Here is a 24,483-nt window from a genome sequence, read left to right on the forward strand (position 1 = left end):
CTTTCGGTATAGCTCTCCTTTTTTCTGTCTGAGCTCTTAGCAGAATCACCTTTAGCATCTATATTTTGACCAACAACACAATTTGGTCCACAACAGATGGAAAACTATTGGAATGCTTTGAGCAGAATAGTAATGTGATCTGACTTATTATATTAGGATTACTGTGGCTTGAATGTTGAGAATTGATCGCAGGGGACAGGAATGGCAACAGGAAGAGCAGTGAGGAGGCTCTGAACACAAAGTCAAAAAGAGTTGCTGTTATTGGATGTAGAATGTTAAAAAAGGAGAATCTAAGGGGAGCTTAAAGGATTTGGGTTTGAGCAAATTGGAAGCAACAGTTATCGTTAATTGAGATAAGGAGGGCTGACAGCTTAGAACATTTGAGTGGGAGTAACAAGAGTTCTTGTTTGAGGTATATGTTAGGCACCTAGGTGGAGATGCTAAGCAGGCAATTGTATATTTGTGCCTACAATTCAGCAGAAAGACCTGGGAGAGATCTGTGTCTGTAATTCAGGGGAGAGTTGTCTGCTTTTGACATGGTATTTAAAATCATGAAATTTGATGGGATTACTAAAGGAATAATGTAGGGAAAGAAGAGGCCCTAAGATCCATCCTGAGATGCTCTAACATCAGGAGGCCAGGGAGATAAGAAGGGCCAGCAGAGCTGTCTGGGATGAAAGGCCAATGAGGGAAAAACCAGGAGAGTGTGATATCCTGGAAGCAAAGTGAGGAAGTATTTCATGCAGAATAAAATGAGCAACTATGTCAAATGTTGGCAAATAGATCAAGTAAAAGGAGGACTGAGAGCTGGCCACAGGATTAAGCAACACATGTTATCGTGAAGTAATGAGAGAGAAGGTAATGCAGAGGAGCATTGGTGCCGGAAGTGTAATTAAAGCGAAAGCAAGAGACAGGATGTTAAGACAATTGGGACCACAAGTATAGACACTATTTTGAGTTTTATTGTAAAAATGATGCACTATTTGGAGAAGGAAGAGGGCTCAAGACATTTTGTATTGTCATTTTCCTATTTCATTTTTTTAAAGATTGCAGAAATTACAACACATGTTATAGAAATGACCTAATAAAGGGGAAACACTGGACTATGTAGGAGACAGCAGGAGAGTTAATGTAATGAATCCCTTGAGTCGTTGAAGGCAACGGGCTTAGTGAGGGCTGGGCCTGCACAGGAACAGAGGGACATCTCTGTTAACAAGGAAGAAGGCAGAGCAGATGGGCACAGAGGATTGCATGTGGAAAGAAAGCAAATGATTTGGATTGAAAGTGGAATATGAGGATGTGAGTGGTTTGTTATGGGCATAAAGAACGGGGATGGGGAGAGAAGCAAAGTAGGATTTTTGAGCACCTACAATATATCAGACTTTCTGCCAATGATTAAGAACGCAGATCAATACAAGATCTTTTTCCCCACCATCAGGAGACCCACAGTCTAATAAGGCAGACAATTGAGGATATAGGTTCACTAACGCAGAGTACTAAGTGTCTTAATATAGTAGCTGCAGCTTCTTACATAAAGTGTGCCTACATCCCTGCTGTGAATGCACTCATGGGCACAGTCACAAGTCAAAAGGGACTTTAAGGGCAGGGTACCAACTCTCTTCCCCACCTCTATGAGCTGCGAGAGTTTCTCTATACAGTGTGCATCTCTTCTCTTCAGGGTTTGTCTTATAAATCTCTAATGTTTCTCTTTTCTGGCTTTATAGCCTTGGAGACAAAAACTAGGCTTAAGTCAGATCAGCTCAGTTTGAATCCTAGATTCCCAGTTAACAGCAAAGTGATCTGAGCAAGTGAATGAACTTGCCTCAGTCTCCCCAACAGCAAAATGGAAATCATAATGTCTCACATAAATGTTGTGGAGATGGAATTCTTTAATATGTAGAAGTGCTGAGAAGAGTGCCTGGCACACAATGAACGCGCAATCAATATTAGTTGTTATATATCCTCTTCTTTTATTGCATGTTATTTTATTTCATATTTTCCATACAGTGTCTTAGCTTTATTGTTGCCTTTCTTTTTCATGATCTTTTTCTTACTCTTTAGTAGGAGTTTATTTCTTTATATTTTCCCTGTGCATCTTTCCTTTCTCATTTACGATGATTCCTCACCATGAGCTTTCTCTGTAAGACCATGTCTGGGTTTTTTCCGGTTGCTGTGTATCTTTGGGCTAAATGTGGGCACTCTGCTTCACTGAGTCTGGTTCTACCCTCTGAATGGGCTGCAGTCAGTGGCAATATCAAAAAGTCAGTCCTAGCTTCAGGGGGCCGGCTTCTCCGCAGCTCTGGCTCCCACCAGCTGTGCTCTGTTGGCTTTATCTGAAGAGAGAGCACCCAGGTGTGGAAGGGTGTGACTGTTTGGCACTTTGTGTCCTTTAACGTTGACCATCGATTGGCCGATGTTAAAGACACATATCCCTTTTTTTAGGATGAGCAATGATACCTAATGAAAAAAGCATAGAGATTTTATACTTGAGCATGTTATACAACTAGATACTACAGCAATTCAGGTTAAGCAAAAACAATCCTATTTATTCATTCTAAAGATGTTTCATAAAGACAATCAGCACAAATAGAAAATGTTTGGCAAAGTTTCTCCTGAAGGCTGCCTAATCATAGAAGACGAGGAGCCAGTGCCCAGAGAGTGTTATTAGAAGGAAATAAAGATAACAAAGTAAATTAAGAGAAACGTATACATTATTCAGAATCATTTGAAATTTCAAAAACAAAAACCAACAGAATAACCAGAACATGATTGCTGAAGCTATTCAATGCAAGAGTATTTAACGCTAATTCTATAACGCTAACATTTATCAAGTATATAATTCATGCCAGGAGTGTTCTATTTCTGTATATCTATTATCTCATATATTCTTACCAAAAAAAAAGTTCCCACTATTGTGTAGATTCTATACTTATCCCAATTTTACCAGAAGATACCAAGGATCATAAAATTTAAGTCATTTGTTCAATGTCAAATACACAGTAATCAACAGAGTTTCAAGGCAGCCTACCTCCAGAGTAGATGGCCTTAAACTGTATGTGGGACATTTTTAACATGAGTCTTAGTACCGTGTTCACTGGCTTAGATCTTTATGTAGCAGGCAGCATGTTTTATTGTACCAAACACTGGATGTGACCCAGTCTTGCCACTTACTGTCTATGTGTTCTCAGATTTTAATAATTAATAATTATTCTCAAATGTTGATAATTAGGTTAGTAATTCCTAATTCATAACATGACTGTAAGAAATAAAGGAAGTAATGGATGTGAAGTGCCTAGCACAGTGTTTCCTGCATACTAAGTACTCAAGAAATATTTTCTTCTCTGCTTTAATATTTCCATCTGTCTTTCTGCAAATAATGCTAGCTTGTCTGAGGTCCCTTCTTCTCTTTAATGATACAAAACCTTTCTTCCACCAACTGACAAATATTTAATGAACCCCAATTATATAAGTGCCTTTTGTAAAGATTACTAACCCATGGTCCCTATACTTCGGACCCCAATAGTCTATCTCAGGCTCCTATATAAAACCTATGGCTTTTAGAAAGTTCCCTAGCATTCCAGGCAAAGAGCTCCTCATCTCTTCCAGAACTTAATTGATATCCCATTATTGGGTGCTGAGCAATTTGCTTCCTCTCTTTGTGGTATCTTTTTGTACTTGCATGGCCCCTGGCTCGCAAGGAGATGGTAGGGGGTGACGTCTGCCTTGTGTAAATGAGCACAAGGCCTTGTATACGATGATATTTACCAACTTTCTGACGGATAAAATTAGCGAAGTATTTTTCTACTCTGAAATTCATTTTCTTCCAACTAATGTGCCATTCTTCATTGTATTAAAACAAGCAACTTGGTGACTGTGTTGAAACAAGCAACATCCACATTGTTTGAACCTCTCTTCTGGCTTTTAATCTCACTTCATTTTCTAGATTATTTAAACATGACGAAAAGTCACAATATCAACATTGTTTTTGGATGGATTGAAAAAGAGCAATAACTATAGCTATCATTCCAACCAAAATCAAGGAGAAAAAAATGTAGTTGGTGATAATGCTGTACGTTGACAGAGCATCTTCTTCTCAATAGCACCTTGCACACTTCCCGAGGAGATGTGGAAATATAGGACTCCTGCAGCCTTGACTGAAACGTGGCCTAGGCTCTCAATGCCTCCTGAGACGGGGGGTGGAGAGCACATACAGAGGGCATCCACACACTTGGAAGGAAAATTGTGAATGTGTGTGGTGGCCAGGGCAGCAGATTTGGTGGGAATTCAGGCCAGCCGAACGTTTAGCAGTTAGAGTTTAGAGCCATGTTAATATGCAGTCAGGAGAGAGCAAGGTTAGTATCAAGGTTGCTGCAAAAGCGAGATTTTTGTGACCAAAAATTGGTTTATCTGACACCTATGTGTGCACACAGAAATGCACCATTTCTCCAGGGCTGACTGAAGCTTTTGAAATGATCCCCAAAGGCTATTGTGGTCTAAATTACGGCTGCTCTTTCTTTCACAGTACCTGTATACCATCGAACAGGACGCTGCTCCCCTCCTGATGGATGTGAACTTCCAGTTTCCAAATAGTTTTGTGAAAGTGTATCTTTTTCATGCCCCCTTTGCCTCAATCCATTGACCTGATGCTTGGTGACAGACACCGTAGAATGTACTGGAAATGAAGCCAATAAAATATTAATGTTTTTTCCTTGATTTTGTATGAAATTTTTTTCTTATATTTCTTTTGTTTAATTATTTGTTTTTAGGAAGATTAATTTGAAGATATCCTGAAAGATAGGAAATGCATGAAGGAGAAAGGAATTATTAGAGAGAAGATTGTGTTTATAAGGCTGGAAAATGATGAATGCTTTTGGTTCAGTTTAATGGATTTCATTATTATTAGTAATAACAGTTAATATTTGAGATTTTTGTCTCACTTTCTCTTAAAGCGATTTGTATTAGTGACAGCCAATATCTATGTGGCATTCACTTTATAAAGCTCTTCCTTCATTCAAGCATCACGTCTCATTTACAGGTTCGCAACAACCTCAAGAAATAGGGACTCTTTTAACCTAGATTTTGTTTAAATTTTTAATTTTTTTTGAAATTTGAAAAATACAGATAACTTAAAATAATATCGACATCAATGTACCAATGCAGGATTTTAACCATTTATAATATTGATTTACTTCACCTACAAAAATGGAAATAATATATTAAAAAAAGCTAAATATTTACTCCTTCTGTTCCCTCCAATGATTCCTAGCTGTAACTACTCTAAGTCAGTGCATATCCTTCCTATACATGTTTTTTTGTTTTATTATGTATGTGTAAGCATAATAATTTGAAGAATATTTTAATATATTTTCAGGATTTTCATAAATGGTATCACACTTTCATAGTGCACAATTTTCCCAATTGATGGTTTTTTTCATAAAACGTGTTATTTTTGGAATTTTATAAAATCGATAAATATAATTTTTATATTAAGACTATTTTTAAGAGCAGTTTTAGGTCACAGCAAAATTGAAGGGAATGTACAGATTTTCCATATGCTCCCTGCCCCCACACGTGCACAGCCTGCTCCATTATCAACATCCCCCATCAAGGTGACACATTTGTTACAATGAATGAACCTACATTCACATATCATAATCACCCAAAGTCCATAGTTTACATTACAGTACACTCTTAGTGTTGTACATTCTGTTGGTTTGGAAAAATGTATAATGACACATATCCATCATAATTTACAGAGTATTTTCACTGCCGTAAAAATCCTCTGTGCTCTGTTCATCCCTCTTCCCACTCACTTAACCGCTGGCAACCATTTGTCCTTTTATTGTCTCCATATTTTTGCCTTTTCCAGAATGTCACGTAGGTGGAATCATACTATATGTAGCCTTTTCAGATTGCCTTCTTTCACTCAATAATATGCATTTAAGGTTTTAAGGTTCCTCCATGTCTTTTCATGGCTTAATAGCTCATTCCTTTTTAGCACTGAAGAATATTCCATCATCTGTAAGTACCACAGTTTATTGATCCATTCACCTACCAAAGAATAGCTTGGTTACTTCCACGTTTTGGCAATTATGAATAAAGATCTATAAACATTTGGGTGCAGGTTTTTGTGTGGACGTAAGTTTTTACTCCTTTCCGTAAATACCAGCGAGCACAATTCCTGGACCATGTGGTAAGTAAGAGTATGTTTAGCTTTGTAAAAAAGCACCAAACTGCCTTCCAGAGTGGCTGTACCATTTTGTGTTTCCACCAGCAATGGTTGAGTGTTCCTGTTGCTCCACATCCTCAGCAGCATTTGATGTTGTCAGGATTCCAGATTTTGGCCATTCTAATAGGTGTGTAGTGGTATTTCATTGTTGTTTTAATTTGCATTTCCTGGATGACATATGATGTGGAACAGCTTTTCATATGCTTATTTGCCATCTGTATACTTCTTTCGTGAGGTGTCTATAAGGTCTTTGGCCTATTTTTCATTGTTTTCTTTTCTTATTGTTGAGTTTTGAGTTGTTTATCAAATGTGTCTTTTGCAAATATTTCCTACCAGTCTGTGGCTTGTATTCTGATTCTTGACATTGTCTTTCACAGAGCAGTAGTTTTTAATTTGAATGAACTCCAGCTTATCAATCATTTCTTTCATGGATCATGCCTTTGGTGTTGTGTCTAAAAAGTCATTGCCATGCCCAAGGTCATCTAGATTTTCTCCTATGTTATCTTCTAGGAGTTTTATAGTTTTGTATTTTGCATTTAAGTCTGTGATGCATTTTGAGTTAATTTTTGTGAAGGGTGCAAGGCCTGTGTCTAGATTCACATTTTTCCACATGAATGTCCAGTTGTTCCAGCACCGTTTGTGGAAAGACTGTCTTTGCTCCACTTTATTGCTTTTGCTCCTTTGTCAAAGTTCAGTTGACTATATTTATGTGGATGTATTTCTGGGCTCTCTATTCTGTTCCATTGACCTATTTGCCTATTTTTTTTTTTACCACTGATCATCTTTTTGCACTCATCATTTTATTTTTTGGAATAGTCAATATTGATAAACCCAAATAAAGCATTTTGTCTGCAGTTCAGGATTTTATTGTATAACCTAACAGTTTATAAATGCATGGACATTTAGGATTTGTCCAGATTTTGCTTTTTCAAACGATATAATCTTTGATAAACTTCTTGTGCATATGTGAAATTTTCTCTAGCACAGAGGTTCTCAATTACAGATGCATGATGAAATCATCTGGGAAGGTTTTGAATATTCTACAGAGATGGCAATTCAGTTTGTCTGGAGTAGGACCCATGCATTGGAATATTTTAAGAACATCCCAGGTGATCCTAATGTGCATCCAATTTTGAGGACCACTAATCTTGTCTAGGGCAGTGCTTCTCAAACTTTGATGTGCATATAAATTACCTAGAGATCTTGTTAAATTGCACATTTTTCTATGGTAGATCTGGGTGCACCTGATATTCTGCATTTGTAACAAGCTCCCAGGTGATGGAGGACCACACTTTAAAGTAACAAGGCTTGAGGATATGTAAATACTTGGGAATGAACTGGTGGAGCTATATGTGCAACTTCAGTTGTATTAGCTGTTTTCAAATTGTTTGCAGATTTATATTGCCTTCATCATTGTATGATATTTCATTTTCTGAAATCCTCCTTACCTTGGTATTATCTACTTTTTAAAGTTTTGCCAGTATTATGGATTTGAAATAGTGTTCTTTTAATTTAAATTTTCCTATTAATGACATTTTACTTTTTGTCAAACAATTGGCCATAAAAGTTTTCTCTTTTATGAATTTCTTATTCATAGCCCCTATCCATTTTTACTAGCCTGTTCTTTTGTTTTGAACTTATTGACTTGTGGAAATTCTTTACATATTAAGGATACTAATCTTTGTTTACATTCATTATAAATATCTCCTACAAATCTGCAGCTTCACTTAAATTTGCTTATGGTGTGTCACCCATGCACAAGTATACATGTTTTTATGTTTTAATACAGTCATGCTTATTGATCTTTTTCATTATGGCATGTGTTTTCTGTCTTACCCCTGTCCAACATCAATATCATAAAGTTATCTTATATTTTTTAAACACTTAAATATTTCACTCAATATTTAGTCTTTTAATGTATGTCTAGCTTATTTCTGTACATCATTGTGAGGTCAGAATCCACTTTTATATTTTTCTAAGGTAGCCCTTTGTCCTAGCACAACTGATTGAATTGTATGTTCTTCCCTGATTTGTAAGATTCCACCTTCAAAACCTCTGTGTGTGTATTCTGTGTATTTTGTGTGATTTGTGTGTATCACTTTTATTCTGGTCTGTGTTTTTAACCACCAGAGTTTTATAATTTGTCTTGACAGTCTGCTAGGAAAATTTCCTCTCTTTATTTTTCTTAATCAAAGTTGTCTTGACTGCTATTTGTCTTTTACCCTTAAACATTAATACTAGGTTAATCTTGTTGAACTCTGTGAATAAAAATGGAAGTTTTAATGTAATTTTATCAAATGTGTAGATTTATTCTCAGCAGAATTAACATCTTTTTGTGATCTTGCTTAATTCTCATCAATTTCAATAGTATTTAATTTCTCTTGAATATTCCACAAAGATAATTCTGTAATGTATGACCAATGACTTGTTTGGACCTTTTTTCTAATACTTATGCTTCTAACTTGTTTCCTAATCTTGTTGAACTGGTTAGGAACTCCAGTACAAAGTAAAATAGAAGAAATAAAAGTGAGCTTTCTTATCTTGTTTCAGTTTTAATGGACAAGCGTCTAACACTTCACAATTAAAAATAATGATCATTGTGAAGTTTTGGTAGATTCTTTTAGCCACATTGTGAAAGAAATTTTCTATCCCAGGTTTGTAAGATTTTCCTTATTAATTATAGTATTTTTTTCTTATGTAATGCTTTGTCCATTGACGTGATCATATATAGGTACATATATTTCTTTTTCAGTCTGTTTCAGGGTAGTATTAAGTTAATAAATGTTTGAATAATATCTTCAGTCGTGGAATAAGGAATGATTTTCTTATATATATTTCTAGATTCACTTGATGCGTTCAATATTATGATTAAACATTTTCTGTGTTCATAAGTGAAATTATTTTTCTTGTACAGGCCTTGTCCATATTTAATATCATATTATAGCTTTTTCATAAAATGAATTGGTGATGTTTTCTTTTTATTTTCAGGATAGATTTATAGGTAACAATTATTTCTTTACATTTTGTTTCTTTAATCTTCTTTCGAGTGGGTTATAAAACAGAGATTAGTTTCTTAAATATTGGTAGGCCTTGTCTATAAAACTGTTTGGATATATTATTTATTTTTTGTTAACAAGACATCCAAATCAGCTGTTCATTATAGACAGGCTACATTCTCTAGGAAAGCGTTCTCTATCTTATATTTCTGTCATCTTAAATATGTGATTTCTGATTTCTAAGCCCATGGGCATAGCTGTATGGGTAGAAGTAACTTGTAGGATCATCCATGGGAAGTTTTTGTGAGCCAAGCCTGGAACTAGCATACATCACTTCTGCTCACATTCCATTGTTGAAAATTCAATCATGTGTAACTGCAAGGGATTCTGAGCAACAGAATCTAGTCATGTGCCAAGAGGAGGAAATGAGTTTGGTGAATGATTAGCAGCCCTGTTACATTCAGAAAGGAACAGATTATGTTTCTCTACTACAAAAGTTTACTTTTTCTCTTAAAATTCTTTTTAGTTCTTTTTTGTTAAAAGGAACTATTCAGTAGGAAGCACACAACTCAGTTTCTTAGGGTACCATTTGAGTGTTACAGCTCTCAGCCTGACAGAAAGTTTGATATTACAGTCATAGCATATTTCTGTTGACTCCTTACCAAAAGCACAATGTTATATACATAATAAATCTTCTCATCAGCTGATGACTCTCCTGTCATTTGGTACATGTTTTCTTCAATAAAATAACTGACTAGCAAAAATTAACCATAGTCACTGCTGTTTTTGCAATATGTTCGAAAGGCGTGGTCATCCCATCTCTGGAGATTTAAAGCAACTCAGAGATAAATGTGGATAAAAAGAGAAACTGGGGCAGAAAGTGTGTGGGTTTAGTTGTTTTGTGAAAGAGGAGGAGAAGGGTTCTTATGATCCTCATCAACTGAGAAACGTTTCCATCTGTTTATACTAACACATTGATCTGGATGCATACACTGTGACTACTATAATGCACACAAACTCACAAAAATTTGCTTGGGTATATAAACAACTTTATATAATATTCATATTATGTTGGGGAAGACAAATATAAAATTACCAGTCGAGTTTTCAGATAGCAGAGTAACGTCTCTTTTTTCTCCGCAAAGATATTAATCAAATATTGTTTCCATTTCAAGAATTCAACAAGAACTTATTTGGGTCTATTATGTTTTAAGCACTCAGAGGGAAAATAGTCAACAACCATTTATGCAGGCCTTTAATGTGTTCATATGTTTTACTCGAATTTGCTTCCTCATATATACGTAAATGGTACAGTAAAGAGTCAAAGAACACAACAGTTGAAAAATCCTAAGAGTATATTTGACCTGAGCACCCATTAAGTGTAGTCATCCCTTCTCTAATCCTACTGCTCTTCCATATTCTCTGAGAATCTTTGATAATAAGGAGCTTATAGTCTCATAAAATAGTCTCTTGCACTGTGAAGACACTTCTCACTTAGGATACTTCATTATAATGACCTGAAATCCACCATTATTCTGTCTACTAGAACAACCTAGAATCAATCCACAAGTCAATCCAAAAATTTTCTTTCTTTACATTGCTTATCTTTATTTCTTATCTTTTTTTTTGAGTTTATTTTTCCTTTTTCTCCTGAAAGCCCCCTGGTACATAGTTGTGTATTTTTAGTTGTGGGTCCTTCTAGTTGTGGCATGTGCGATGCTGCATCAGCATGGCTTGATGAGCAGTGCCATGTCCGCGCACAGGATTCGAACCAGTGAAAACCCTGGCCGTTAAAGCAGAGCGCACGAGCTTAACCACTCGGCCACGGGGCAGCCCATATTTCTTATCTTTATCTAGACATCTGTAGCTCCTTCAGCTGTGTCTCCACATAGTATTGTGTCCAGGCAGTTTACTATTCTGACTGACTTCTAATTGTAAAATAACATATCAGTGTTTTACTCTTAAATTGTAGTGACAATAACTGAACACATGACCCCCGATGTGGTTTTATCAATAAACGTGTCTCCAAGACCTTTATCCAAATTGTTTAAAATTGAGGAAAAGAAAGGGCCAAACACAGACTTCTATGGCATTCTTCCAACATTCACCCTTCATGCTGACTGGAATCCACCACCAACACTGGCTGTAGTGGCTTCACCAGACGGGATTCTTCCTGGTTGCGTGAACTCTTGTCCACACTTCTCCATTTTACTGCTTAAAATATCATTAACAACTGTCAAATGACTCCTGAAATCTATATACACTCAATACGTTCAGAGAATTTTCTTTATCTACTAAGCTGGTTAACCTACCCAAAAGGTAAATTTGGTTATTTTGTCGTGGCTAAGGCTTACCCTTCATTTCTCTCAACCTTCAAACTAAAAATTCAGATATACTTCCTACCCTTCTAATATAGCAGTTGCTGAGAAAAAAGAATAAAGAATTATGATAGTTAGGTATAGGCAAAAATATAGAATAAAAGAGTTAACGTTTTTGCATAGATTATTTGAGTTTTCCAACTCAAAGTTTTCAAACTTTGAGAAAGAGGAGATGATTTGACTTATTTTTGGAGGATTTGCCAAGTGATGAGACTGGAGCATTCGAAACATGAAAGTTCAGCAGGTAGGAGAGGTGGTTACAGAACACGTGTGCCCAAGGGAATGTACTTTTTAGTTTAACCTGTATTTTTAAGTTCTTAAAAATATGGCATGATATTATCTGGAAAACCAAAATAAAAGTACATGAAACTTTTCAACAGGGATATGAAAATATGCCACACTCCTAGTACATTGGAGAAACTAAAATAAACCAATGTTTCTTACTTAATAGCCCAGGGAGTGGTTTATTCATAATGTGTTTTAATTCAAAAAGGAGAAGTGGTAAAATATTTTCACTCCTCAGAAGGTAGTAATCAATTTGAGGGAGAATGATTTTTTAATGAATGTGTTAAAAGCTAACTCTCCAAATAAGGAACATTTAGAACTGATGAAAAGACTCTAGTTCAACACTTTCTGAGTACTTACTATGTACTAAATATGATCCTGTAACGTAAGCAGGGATCAATATAAAATAGTTCCTGCATTCATATGAGTTCTCTGGAAATATGTATGGGAAAAAAAAAGAAATTTGTTCATGGCTTGAAAGTGAATAGAGGGAATAATTTTAGCTGTGACCAGCCAAATAGTTAAATCAGCTATTGCAACCACAATGATAAATATGGGGTCTACAAATAGCTGCTGATGTTTCCCAACTCTGTGCCTCCATACGTGTCTCACTCTACTTGGAATGCACTTCTCTTTTGAGATAGTTACAGCATATTATTCCACAAATTATCTTGGTATCTCCATCACCATCCTTCCATCTCCATCTGGATTGGGTGATTTCCCTTTAGATTTACATAATATTTTATATATATATGTCTCTCATATAAATTTATATAATTATATTTTAAACTTACTTCAATGTTTGTTTCCTCCCATAATGTATAAGCTACTGGAAAGCAGCAATTCTATTTTATTGAATTTTAAATCACTGGTAGCTAACATAGTCCCTGGTGCATAGCAAGCGATAAATAAATATCTTCTAACAAAATGAATAATATATAAATCTGTATAGAGAGACCTTTTGAGGTTATCCTTCCCCTAATTACACTTGTCCCTTTACTATCATTTTCTGGCATTAAGAAAGGCACATAATGATGTTACAAGATACAAATACACACATCTCCAAAATAATATACATAACTATATAACAAATATACATATATGTATATTTCACACTTATATGCATATATATTATGTATGTACATGTGTATATGTAATATATATAGTTAAATGGTTATATAGTTTCTATATTGTACTCAAAAATAATAAATGATTGTGTCACCAAATTTCAGTATTTTTATATAGATGTTCTATATCATTTTAGAATGAGTTATAAGGAATTAGCTATGAATACTTTCCCTACTAATGAAAATGCTCATTAGAATAAACCGCACTACAAGACAATTTATAATATTTAATTTGCTTGATGGAAATCGATGAGTTAAAGAGATAAACCTCTTATTCAAAGCCACGAGAATTATGAATATCTGAATTTCCAGAGGTTTGTGATTCATATTTAAATGTATGTCCCAGAAGCTAGCCCCAGTATAAAACAGTTTCTGGCAAGAGACTGACTTTTTTTCCAATGAATAATTTAAAATGCAACTTTTTCCATGTGAATTGTCTTATGTCTTGGCAGTGGCATAGTATTTCAATAATTTATACAATTTTGAATATAATATAGTTAATGCCATGAAAGCAATTTCTTTGATATTGAATTATAAAAGAATGCACTTAGGCCACTGTGACTAATGATCTAGGGGCCAGCAACATGGCAAATTACCTTTTAACTGAATTTTAGAGAGATTTGTGCATGTAACCGTAGGACTGTACTGAGAGCTCCTGGGATACAGTTGCATGAAAACACTGGGTTGTTACATTTAAAAAATGTAAATAAAGCATTCTCTGTGAGAAAAATAGATAAAGAAACATGATGATAAAAAATATGTAAATGATGAGTATTTTAGGGAGAGCAAAATATTAATGTGAATCATGTTTTATTATTTAAATTCCTGAATAAAATCTGTTCTTCGTCTATTTCTTAAGGCAGAACTCTAGTCACTGGCGACCTAATCATGGTCATTCCATGACAGGTGAGCAACCACACAATGTGCAGCTTTTATAAGAAACCGAGCAATATAATGTGAAAATGGATTCCTTGAGTCTTCCAAGGCTATTGAACAGGCTGAGGGCTTCCCAGGATGTAGGGCAGAGATGGCGAGATTATGGCTCCATTACACAATCCAGAGTACACAGGGTTATAGCTTATGGTGAGGATTTTGTACACACATAAATCTATGGGAACTCTTTGCTTTCATAGACCATGTAGATTTCTACATAATGACAATCTTCCAGCACAGGATGATCACGTGTCTTCTTCAGTAAGTGGCAAATTTTTCTAATTCCCTTAATGGCGTCATTTCTGTTGGTGCCAGGATAAGTCCACAAATATTTTTATGCATTTTTATGGTACCAAAAAATGGAAAAAGTCATGGCAAACATCTGGCAAATCTGGACTTCCGTTTTCTAAATGGAAATTATCAGTGATAGCCGCCCTCTTTTTTTTTTAATTTTTTTTTTTTTGAGGAAGATTGGCTCTGAGCTAACTGCTGCCAGTCCTCCTCTTTTTGCTGAGGAAGACTGGCTCTGAGCTAACAACCATGCCCATCTTCCTCCTCTTTATACGTGGGACACATGCCACAGCATGGCTTGCCAAGCAGTGCCATGTCCCCACCCGCGATCTGAAGCGGTGACCCCCGGGGCTGTTGAAGCAGAACATGCGCACTTAACCACTGCCCACCGGGCCAGCCCCACCGTCCCTCTTTAGACTGGTCCTCTCCACCAGGCCCGATCACTCCCCATGTATACATACCTGCATTACTCATATGTTACTTATGCATTGTTTTAGGTATCTTAGTTTTTCACACAAGTAATCAGGTCTTTGATCCTCATGGGATGTTTTCTCATATACCTTTGGAGTCTCTCTTTTGTTCCATTGTCTGTCTTGATACCAATGCCACACTGTCTGGATGCCAAAGCTACACTTGTAGCTTTATAACTGTAAGTGTTGCAGTCAGTTAGTGTAAGTCCTCCACATTTCATGATTCTTTTCCAAACCCCGCTCAAACCTGGTGATTTTAAACAACTGCAATTATGTATTTTACTTAAAATACTATAATTTGAACATAACACTTGGAGTCTGACTGGGGTGGCTAGAACAGTTAGGGCCTAGAAGTGTTGGGGTGCTTGCTAGGCTCTCTTGTGCTCCTGTTATCTCAGAACTTCTCCATGTGGGGTCCCCATGTGATGTCTCCAGGTGTACTCTCCAGCATGGGGCCTCCAGGGGGGTCAGACTAATGACACAGCAACTCAGACCTCCAAGACTGAGTGTTCCAGGGATCAGGGCAGAAGACAAATGGCATTTCATGATCCAGTCTTGGAAGCCATATGGCATTACTTCTTTCCCAGCTCTACGATTTGAAACAGCTAGGTGCCTGCTCAAATTCAACTGAGGTGAGGGGAGTATGAGGACCTCTTTGTGATGGAAGAAGTGTTAAAGAATTTGGGGCCATGTTATAAAACTGCCACATAAGCCAACTAACAAAAAAGTAGGTGAGTAGGTGAAAGAAGAAATTGGGGACCAGATATGGAGAACTCTGCCTCATGACAGCCCCCACCCCTGCCAACCAAAAAACGTCATTAAGCTCACAGTCCATTACACATAACAAATGTCCAAAAAATACCAACCTTGCTTTAAGTATCCTTTTGTTAGACGTGTTTCCAAAGTGAAAAACAAGAGAACCACAATGCTCTATTTTGAATCCTTCTCCAAATACCTTCTAGCTCAGAGGACATATGTCTCAAAGAAGGAGACCCTCTTTGTGTTCAGCCAAGGCTTAAGCACAGTTCCCTGATGAGCTTGTTGGACCGCATGGAAGTCTCTGGAATCTATGTAAAAATACATGCATAAAAAGACTGCCATGACACGCATGAAACTATTAATAGTGATTCTCTTTGAATGGTAGTATTATATTAAGTTGAATCACATGAAATTGCCGATAGCCATTTGTTTTTAACCTAACAAAGGGCAATTTTAGATGTTTCAACCTAATAGATGACTTTGAGTTTTTCTTCCTCATTCTTTATCTATTTCTCCACATTCTTTTCAATATGTGTGTAGTGCCTTCACAATTAGGAAAATAAATGCTATATACAAAGAACAAAGAAACCCGAGTACTTCAGAGAAGGCATTATTTTTCTGACTGCCCCAAAATGACACATCTTCTCTGCAAGTACAAAAAACAGCATAGCAGCCTTTGATAAAAAAATCTGCTAAAATACATTTATAGAAAGCTGAGCCTAACAAGGAAAATTCATATTGAACCAGAACAGGCTTACCTCATGAAATCAGGAGCCAGGTGTTACATTACAACTCTATGAGTCCAAGGGTAGACATTGGGCTCTCTCGTGTTTTAAAAAACACTAAAGCAAGCTTTTAGCTATGGGAAATGTTTGCAAAGAAGGCAGCTGGGTTCTAGCATGTCACAGCTGGGCTATTTCCTCTTGTTTATGTGGAGAATAGTTCACTGCCAAGGGTGAGGCAAGACAAGTGCAGCCGGGCCATTCCCGAGGGCATTTGCTGGCACGTTTTCAAACAGAACAGTGGAGCTGGCCGCCAGGTTTATGGGAAACATGACTATACTGAAAGAAGGTACCTGCTTTCCTTAAGACAAATTCCTGGAAGGGGAATCATTGGCACACTGGGCTGGAATTTTTTGAAGTTCTTAAAGTATACTGCCAAATGGTTTCCAGGAGAAAGCTCATTGTTAATTCTTAATAAAATGTTACCATGACTGCAGGTTTTGAAGGTAGAGAGTTTGCTCCTAAGACTTCTGCCTCGCTGGGTATGGACACTTACGTTTCTGTGCTCTAAGGTATTTCAGTTGTGGTGTGCTTCCTGTGTGTTTTGTAACTATTTTCTGCTAGGCAGAAGGGTGAATTCAGCAGGCATCGTCGATTCCCTGTGATACACAACGCTGCTCTAAGTGCGCTCCAGCTTCCTGCTGTTGCTGCTGCTGCCTAAGGGGGTAGCTGCTATTATGGTCCTGATTTTAAGCAGTGTTTTATATCTTTGAACCATCCAAGTAAGTGAAGCTGCAGCTCGCCTGAGTTACAGCAGGGATTTGCACTCTGGGGTGTAAACACTCATGTGTAGAGGCCAGCTATTGATCCTGTAGCCAAAAGGAAGCAAAAATGAAAATCCTTGTAGTCCAAAATATTGAAACTCTTGTGTAACAATGTTGTATTTTTGCCTTCAAAATGTTTATATAGCAGGTGAGAAAGTTGCCTTCAATCACAAATTTTTAAATCATTAAATAAACGTTAAGCTACCAAAACCTATCATCTCTAAATCAGTAGCTTTTATTCTTTTATCTCATTTAATCCTCATGTATACTAAGCCTTGTTAATATAACCTCTATACATATGGTTTTGTATGTGTATTTATATGTATTTCTTTCACCATGGAAAACCTGTGTAGCAAAAACCAGTGCCTTCCTTCAATGGGAAAACCTGTCGTAAAATTTAGAGATTACTTGCTTTCTCTCATCCCACTGATGCATAATACATGTATTAGGTAGTTCAGGTAAGATGGAGAGAAGGGGAAGAGAGAGGGAAGCTATTTCCACTTTGGTTTTTTCCATAACTCCATCCTGTAACGTTTGTCCCTCTCAGATGGTCACTTTCTTCTCTCCATTGCTGATTGTGTTGCTCATAGCCATGCAGAACCAATTCTGGGCTTTCCCCAGGGAAAATAACACGGAGGGAAAAAGCTGCCCCTGACACCTTCCTCCCTCCAGTGTGGAGCCCTCTCCATGGAGCCCTCTCGACCCAGCACGCTGCTCTCAGGAAGGATGGAAGTGAATGCAAGCTCTGAAGGCACCATCTCTTGTAGGGATAGCAGCATTTAATGTTACGCTCTTGAAGGCAAATCAGGGCTCTGAGGATCTGAAGGAGGGTCTAATTACAGTGGAGATCTTAAGGAAATAGGAGAGAGAGGTTTATGAAGAGGTTTAGGAGAGAGAGGTTTATGAAGAGGTTTTTTTCTGGTGTCCTGTAAGTTAGTGTCTCCCAAATCTGTAGATTTTGGAGCTCACTCTGTACCTATTGGTGTAGGATCTGTTAAGTCAGCTTTCCCCCAACCCCAGGATTGTGAAAACTCCTCGGATTATGTTGAGGATTAGTTGGGTGAAGGGAACTGCTGTTTTTAGCCATCAAATTCCACTCAAATCCTGTCTGTTTCATAAAGCCTTATCGAACATCAGTATCCTCTCTGATTCTGACTCCATAGGCAGAGTTAGATTTACTACTCTGCGTTCCCAAGACAGCTTGTAGCACACTATCCTCTTTGTAGGATTTATGACTCCATATTACAATTAATAGTGTTAGGTCTTTCAAGTCTTTAGACATGGACTCCTTAAGATTAGTCTCCCTAATCAAGTTGGTACTCAATAAATGTTTGTTGAATGAATAGATGGATAGGTGGATGGATGGATTAAAACAGATCAATGCCTGTTTTTCCCTTTTATATAGCTGACCTGGGAAGGACACGGTAGATTAAGAAAAACTTGGACATAGGTTTTCCAAGAAAAGAAACACACTAAGTTAAGCAACATGATTCAAACTGTGAACTGAAGTCTGAAAGATACATTTTTTTCTCAAACATATTCTTTGCACCCAAAAGTAATTCTGGAATATTCCATGAGTAGGTAATTCGTCAATTTGGCAAGTTTGCATTTATAAGTCACACGAGTATCTTTTCCTGCTATCGCCATCTGAGTGATGTGATGAGGGGAGAAGCCAGAGAAAGCTCTGAAATGTCATAAACTACAAACTCATTTACAGTCTATGAGCTGGAGAAAACAACATTGCTAGTAGGTGCAGGCCAGGAAAACTTCAAGCACCCACAAGCAAACCAATTTAGGAAAAAAAAAAAAAAAAGAAAGAATTTTTTCTCTCCATTTGAGCACAGCACCTTTTCCAGGAGGTTTGTTATATAACGGAGATCTGCTTTCCCTTTCTGCGGGCTGGCCAAGGCTGAGAAGAGAGCTGCCAGCCCAGGGAAAGGAAGGCTGTTCTGATACTGCCAGCCATTACCAGAAATGGGAGTGCAGAAAAAGCCAGTTCTCCCAAGATTTATAGTTATGTCTAGCTTGTTGACTCAAGCAGTTTGGAAAATCTTCAGAGACATAGTTTATTCGACCTAACTCAGACTCCAGGTCTGTGGAAAGAAAAGAAAAAGCAGAAATGATATGTACATGCTCTTAGAGTCAAATCCTTTTGACCCTCAATTTACATACTTCTCAAGTAAGATGCTCTAACCAGCACATCAAGTACTGCCTAAGATAGGACAGCCCATTCTATTAAAAATAAATTTTTATGATTATTGTCCAATTATTTCTCTGGGTTAACATGGCTAAAACTATAGTAGGCAATGCAGTAGGAAAATAACCATGCTTTTAAATGAGTTAAAAGGAATATCGAATGCCCAAACTCAGAGAATTCTTGAAAAAAGTCACTGGGACCCTTGGCACCAAAATTACATTTTCACCATTATATCATTCTTGCAGTGGTATGAAATTCTATGGGAAATATTCATTAAGAAGTCAAAGAAATATTAGCTCAGCACATAAAAGAACAATAAACAAATAATTGTTGAATATCCCGAATGTGTCAGCCTTCTTCTAGGTGCTGATGACAAGCTGTGGAACAAAGTAAACAAGGTCCCCACTCGAGGCCTTTACTTGTGTTCTGTGAAGAGGAGACAGACAGTAAACAAGTAAAGAAATAAATACCAATGACAACAGCAGACTGTAAGGAATACCATGACCAAGAAACCACAAGAAGAGGAAGAATGATGGGGACACACGGTTGTGGGTGCAAATGCTTATTTCAACGACACGTGTGTAGAAAAAATCTGTCTTGCTTTAAGATGATCAGTCATCAGTAACACAACGCTTTAAGATGAAATTTTAAGCTTTTAACGTTAACTGAGAAATTCGATGTCCGTGTTTCTTCTTTGTGATAGGTTTTTGGGGTGGAGGAAGTCACTTTGGAGAGGTGAGTCAAGCAGTACACCAAAGAGATGGAATCACTTTTGTTTTTATTTCTTGTTTGGCCTAGTGAACATGCTTGGGGAACAAGTCTAGTGATTGTGTGGGTAATTCAAATAGATATATTAAAACCTTTAAGCATTTTTAGTAATGAGCGTATAGCTTCAGAGAATTAATAGGAAGACACACAGTGTACTTGCCTAGAAAACACTGCTGTGATTTTTACACCCTGACTAAGGAAGCAGGTGGTCTTTGTACCCAGAATATTGCGGGTCCTAGCAGCCTAAAAAATGCCTCCAAATGGATTTGTATGTGCTGTGGTCTTTCAGGTACACTTACAACTTAAGAACTTGATGGGGCATTTAATTGATTCCAATGAGCCAATGCACTTTCCAGATTCAAATCGTCCATGTCTTGTTTTTACAGTTAAGATAACCGTCAAATACATCCTCTAAAGATTTTCAGTATTATGTGTGACCCGACCTCACATCTCATACAACTTAATATAGGTGTGAACTCCATTCCATTTATTGTTTCTGAAAATCATCTGCACAGACTTTTAATAGGATAAAACGCTGTGCTCATATGATTCCTGTGACATACAGATTAGTCACCCTTAGGTTGACTTCTCAAATTTTTAATGGTTGTGTTCCAGACTACCAGATGAATTCTTGGAAGAAATTTAAGTTAACTCTGTGAAGGTTGCTCATTAAACAAACAAAAACTTATTTATACAGATCAGAAAATACGTACAAGTGAAAAAAAAAAAACAAAATACAAGGCCACACACAAACTTAATTGTACAACATAATGCTAATGGTGAGGAATAATCCAAAATGGTTAGCTGTGTGGAAATCATTAGTATTTGGTTTGAATATGTATTCTAAGATTTTCCTTACTGATGCTGCTCCACACCCTACCTGAGGACACTGATAGACAATGCAAATGAGGGAAGGCAGTTGGGGCAGGTCAGATGGCATAATTTTTGATGAAGATGAAATCAACAAGTGATTTAAATTACCTTTAGGGAATCTAAATCTATAGATACATCTAAATGTGCATCATCCCTCACCATGACATCAACTGATTAGGAGTTGAGGACAAGGTACTAAGTAGTAATTAAATTTGAGGCTCATGAATAATAAGAGGTAAAGCAGGTTATTAATTTGAGGGTCCAAGAGTGATTTCTTTAAATGTATACGAGAATTTTTGAAAACATTTGACTCCAACACAACCTTTAAATCCACTTTCAATCTCTGTTGTTTGGAAAGCTACCAGAGTTCTTCAGCCTTTTTAATTGGTGATACACAGCAGTAAATTAGGCACACAGTTGAAAAGTCTCATATATCCCCAATTAGGGTCCCAATAGGAGAGAGAGATTCTGTGATTTAATATGAAGTCTAGAACTTCTACCTTTCATTGTTTTTATTTATGGTGTCATGATGATGATAGTGATAATAATGTTATAATAATTATTTCCTATGAATTAAACAAATTTACACTTAGAGGAATGACTTATTTCTGTATTACTCTGCTCTAGGTCATAAAAACTTAAAAAATGTGCACAAGAATTCAACATACTCGTTAAAATCCATAGTTTTAATGACTTAAAAATTATTGAATTGATTGAACACATTTGCTCTTTTTTAAACAAATTATTTTTAAGTTAAATTTCTAAATGAAAAGGGTTTGAGGGAGTTTGAAATAAGGTATGTAGAAAAGGAACACACATCTAGGATAGTAAGTTAAGTTATTCAAACTCTCCTCATTTTTCTGTTTTTCTCTGCAAGTGCATAGATATTGGGCATACCATAAGACATGCTGCTGTGTCATTCAGAAAGCTCAATAGAGTCCTTCCCACCTGTGTGCGTGCGTCATTATACACAAACTGTAACCCAAGGACAGCCAACAGAACTGGATGGTCTTAAGGTTCTTGAGACATCACCATTCTTTCCTGCTCCTGGCAACTCAAGTGGAAGCCTCCTTTCTCTCTTCCTTTTTCCCTTAGCTTGATGCTTCCTGGAATCATTCCAAACCCTTTCCCAGTACCATACCTTATTCTGGAGGCAGAGCTGACTATACCTCCATTTCCATGGCCCTACATTGAGGTTATTAATGGTTTTTTTTTTCTCTTACAAATGGTACCACGTTGAATAACTTTGCGCAGAAACTATCCTACGTTGTTCACTTTAAAAGAAAACAAAATTAATATCTGCTGATTTGAACCCAGAAGGCATACCTATTAGACATGTGTTACTCATGTAAAATGGGAATGGAAAATATTTGTCTTCTCTTAGTTACTTACCTATCTGCCTCTCTCTTTTTTTTTTAAAGATTTTATTTGATTTGATTTTATTATTTTTTTTCCTTTTTCTCCCCAAAGCCCTCCAGTACATAGTTGTATATTCTTCATTGTGGGTCCTTCTAGTTATGGCATGTGAGACGCTGCCTCAGCATGGTCTGATGAGCAGTGCCATGTCCGCGCCCAGGATTCGAACCAACGAAACACTGGGCCACCTGCAGCAGAGTGAGCGAACTTAACCACTCAGCCACAGGGCCAGCCCCTCTGCCTCTCTCTTTTAATTTTAACTTCCTTGAGGGCAAGGATTGTGCTTTGAAATTTTTGCATTTCCTATGAGTCCAGAATTATTCCTTCCATAATCCTCAGTAAAGTTTGAAGTCTTAAACTGAATATGCAATGCCTTTGAATATTCACCAAAGCAACACCTGTTTTTGCCTCCACAAGCTACAGTGCATGTGGCAGATTTCGTTGGCCCTCTCCACACACAGCATCTGCTGCCAACAGGTGATGCATTCTGGGGAGAAGAGCCTTGCCATAGGGATTTTCTCTTACTAACATCCTTTTTCCAGATGTTTCTTCCCTGTAGCATATCCTGAATTATGAGGCCCCAGGAGGCGATTGCAATCACTGAGATGACATGTCACACCAGGAATTCAACACTCATTCCCCACCATACAATTTCCCATGGTTAAATGTCAAATCTAAGTTTATTGCTAAGGGACTTGGTTGATTCTCTGTGAATTCAAATATTGTGCTTAATATTATTTTACCACTCATGTTTACCACTTTAAATATATATAGATGCATAAAGATGAAACTAAACTATATTAAGATCAGATGGAATTGACAAAATAATTTAATTTAGAGGATAGAATGCATGGTCTTATGGCACTCCATCATTTCTCTTAGATATACACACCCAGTCCAATGTTGAATCAGTTATATATTTGAAATATATTAATAAACCAGCCAGACTAGACTGATCTCTGTGCACTGTCTTCTATATAAAAGAAGAGAGCACTATATAAGTTTTTTTTAATAGTAAGCTTTGGTTTAAACATATCTGTGTATGTGTATATGTATATACATGCATACACGTGTATATATATATATATATTTCATCGTTTCCTATGTCAAACCTACGCCTACATCCACAGACCCAAATGCTATTTTTATTTAATGTTGTGAGTTTATTTTTATTAACTCTCCTATTCACCAGTAAGTCATGCATATTTTTCTCTACTTTCCTCCTAGGGTATTTTAATGTCTTTATTTCTGTTCTGTTTCAGTTAAGCTAAAAAAAGAATCTTCTGTTTGGAATGGTTTATTTTTTCTTATTTGCCTGAGAAGAGCTCGCTGAAGAGTTTAATGATAATATGTTTTAAATGCCAATTAAAGTATGTCATTTAGAAACAGTTACAATGGTATATCACTTAGGAATAAGCCTTTTCCTCAGTCATAGCAACAGTTACATATAATTGAATACTTTATATTTGTAATCAAATCATCCTAGATTTTCTTGTAGCAGAGTTTTGGTTCCATTAAAAAATCAAAGATGATATTCGAAGTATGGATAATTTAATTTATCCTTATGACAGATTTTAGTTACTGTTCTTTTAAATAACTGTGAAAACATATCTCTTGCATAAAGAAACCCTAAGAATGGAACAATTAAAAGAATTCCAGTCAAAACGCATATTTTTCTAATAATTATCAAGGTGTCTAATTGCCATTTATTTAGTTTTGACCAGGAACTTCAACATACTATAATTTTTATATAGTAAACCAAAACTTGTGGCACAGGCCAGTCATATACCATACGGAAATGATGCTCCCAGAGCTATTTTAAGGCATGGTAAAGAGCAGTACTGAAATTAGATTCAGACACTATACACGTGTTTTAAAACATCTAATAAGAATAGCTAACAATAATGCCAGGTGCTTTTCTAAGTCCTTTGACAAATAATCAGTTATGTAATCCTCACAGCAGCTCTATGGGGTTTGTGCTATTCCTGTCTCCAGCTTTCGGGTGAAGACACTGAGGCTGAGAGAGAGAAAGTAACTTGCCCCAGACAACACAGCTAACCAGTGGAGAACACAGGGTTCATATCCATGCTGTTAAGGATTGAATGAGACCATTTGGTCTTTGAGAGAATATGGACATTTTCATCCTCGAAGTTAATTTACGGATTTTCCTATCCAGCATTCCCAAAGTGTATTCCATGATCACTAATTTTATCAA

At 36.7% G+C, this 24,483-nt stretch overlaps 1 protein-coding gene and 1 long non-coding RNA gene across 3 annotated transcripts in view; one reads left to right on the forward strand and one right to left on the reverse strand.

The window, feature by feature from the left end:
• The window catches only part of NEGR1 (neuronal growth regulator 1), an 817,593-nt gene that overhangs the window by 450,935 nt on the left and 342,175 nt on the right, over window positions 1-24,483 (forward strand).
• LOC111773665 (uncharacterized) lies at window positions 1,947-16,369 on the reverse strand. Its single transcript, XR_011439361.1, has 4 exons — window positions 16,227-16,369; window positions 15,576-15,776; window positions 4,526-4,672; window positions 1,947-2,457 (listed from the first exon to the last, which is right to left on the reverse strand). It is a non-coding gene; the product is annotated as an uncharacterized lncRNA (long non-coding RNA).

The sequence above is a fragment of the Equus caballus genome, chromosome 5, assembly GCF_041296265.1.
Source record: "Equus caballus isolate H_3958 breed thoroughbred chromosome 5, TB-T2T, whole genome shotgun sequence".
NCBI lineage: Eukaryota > Metazoa > Chordata > Mammalia > Perissodactyla > Equidae > Equus > Equus caballus.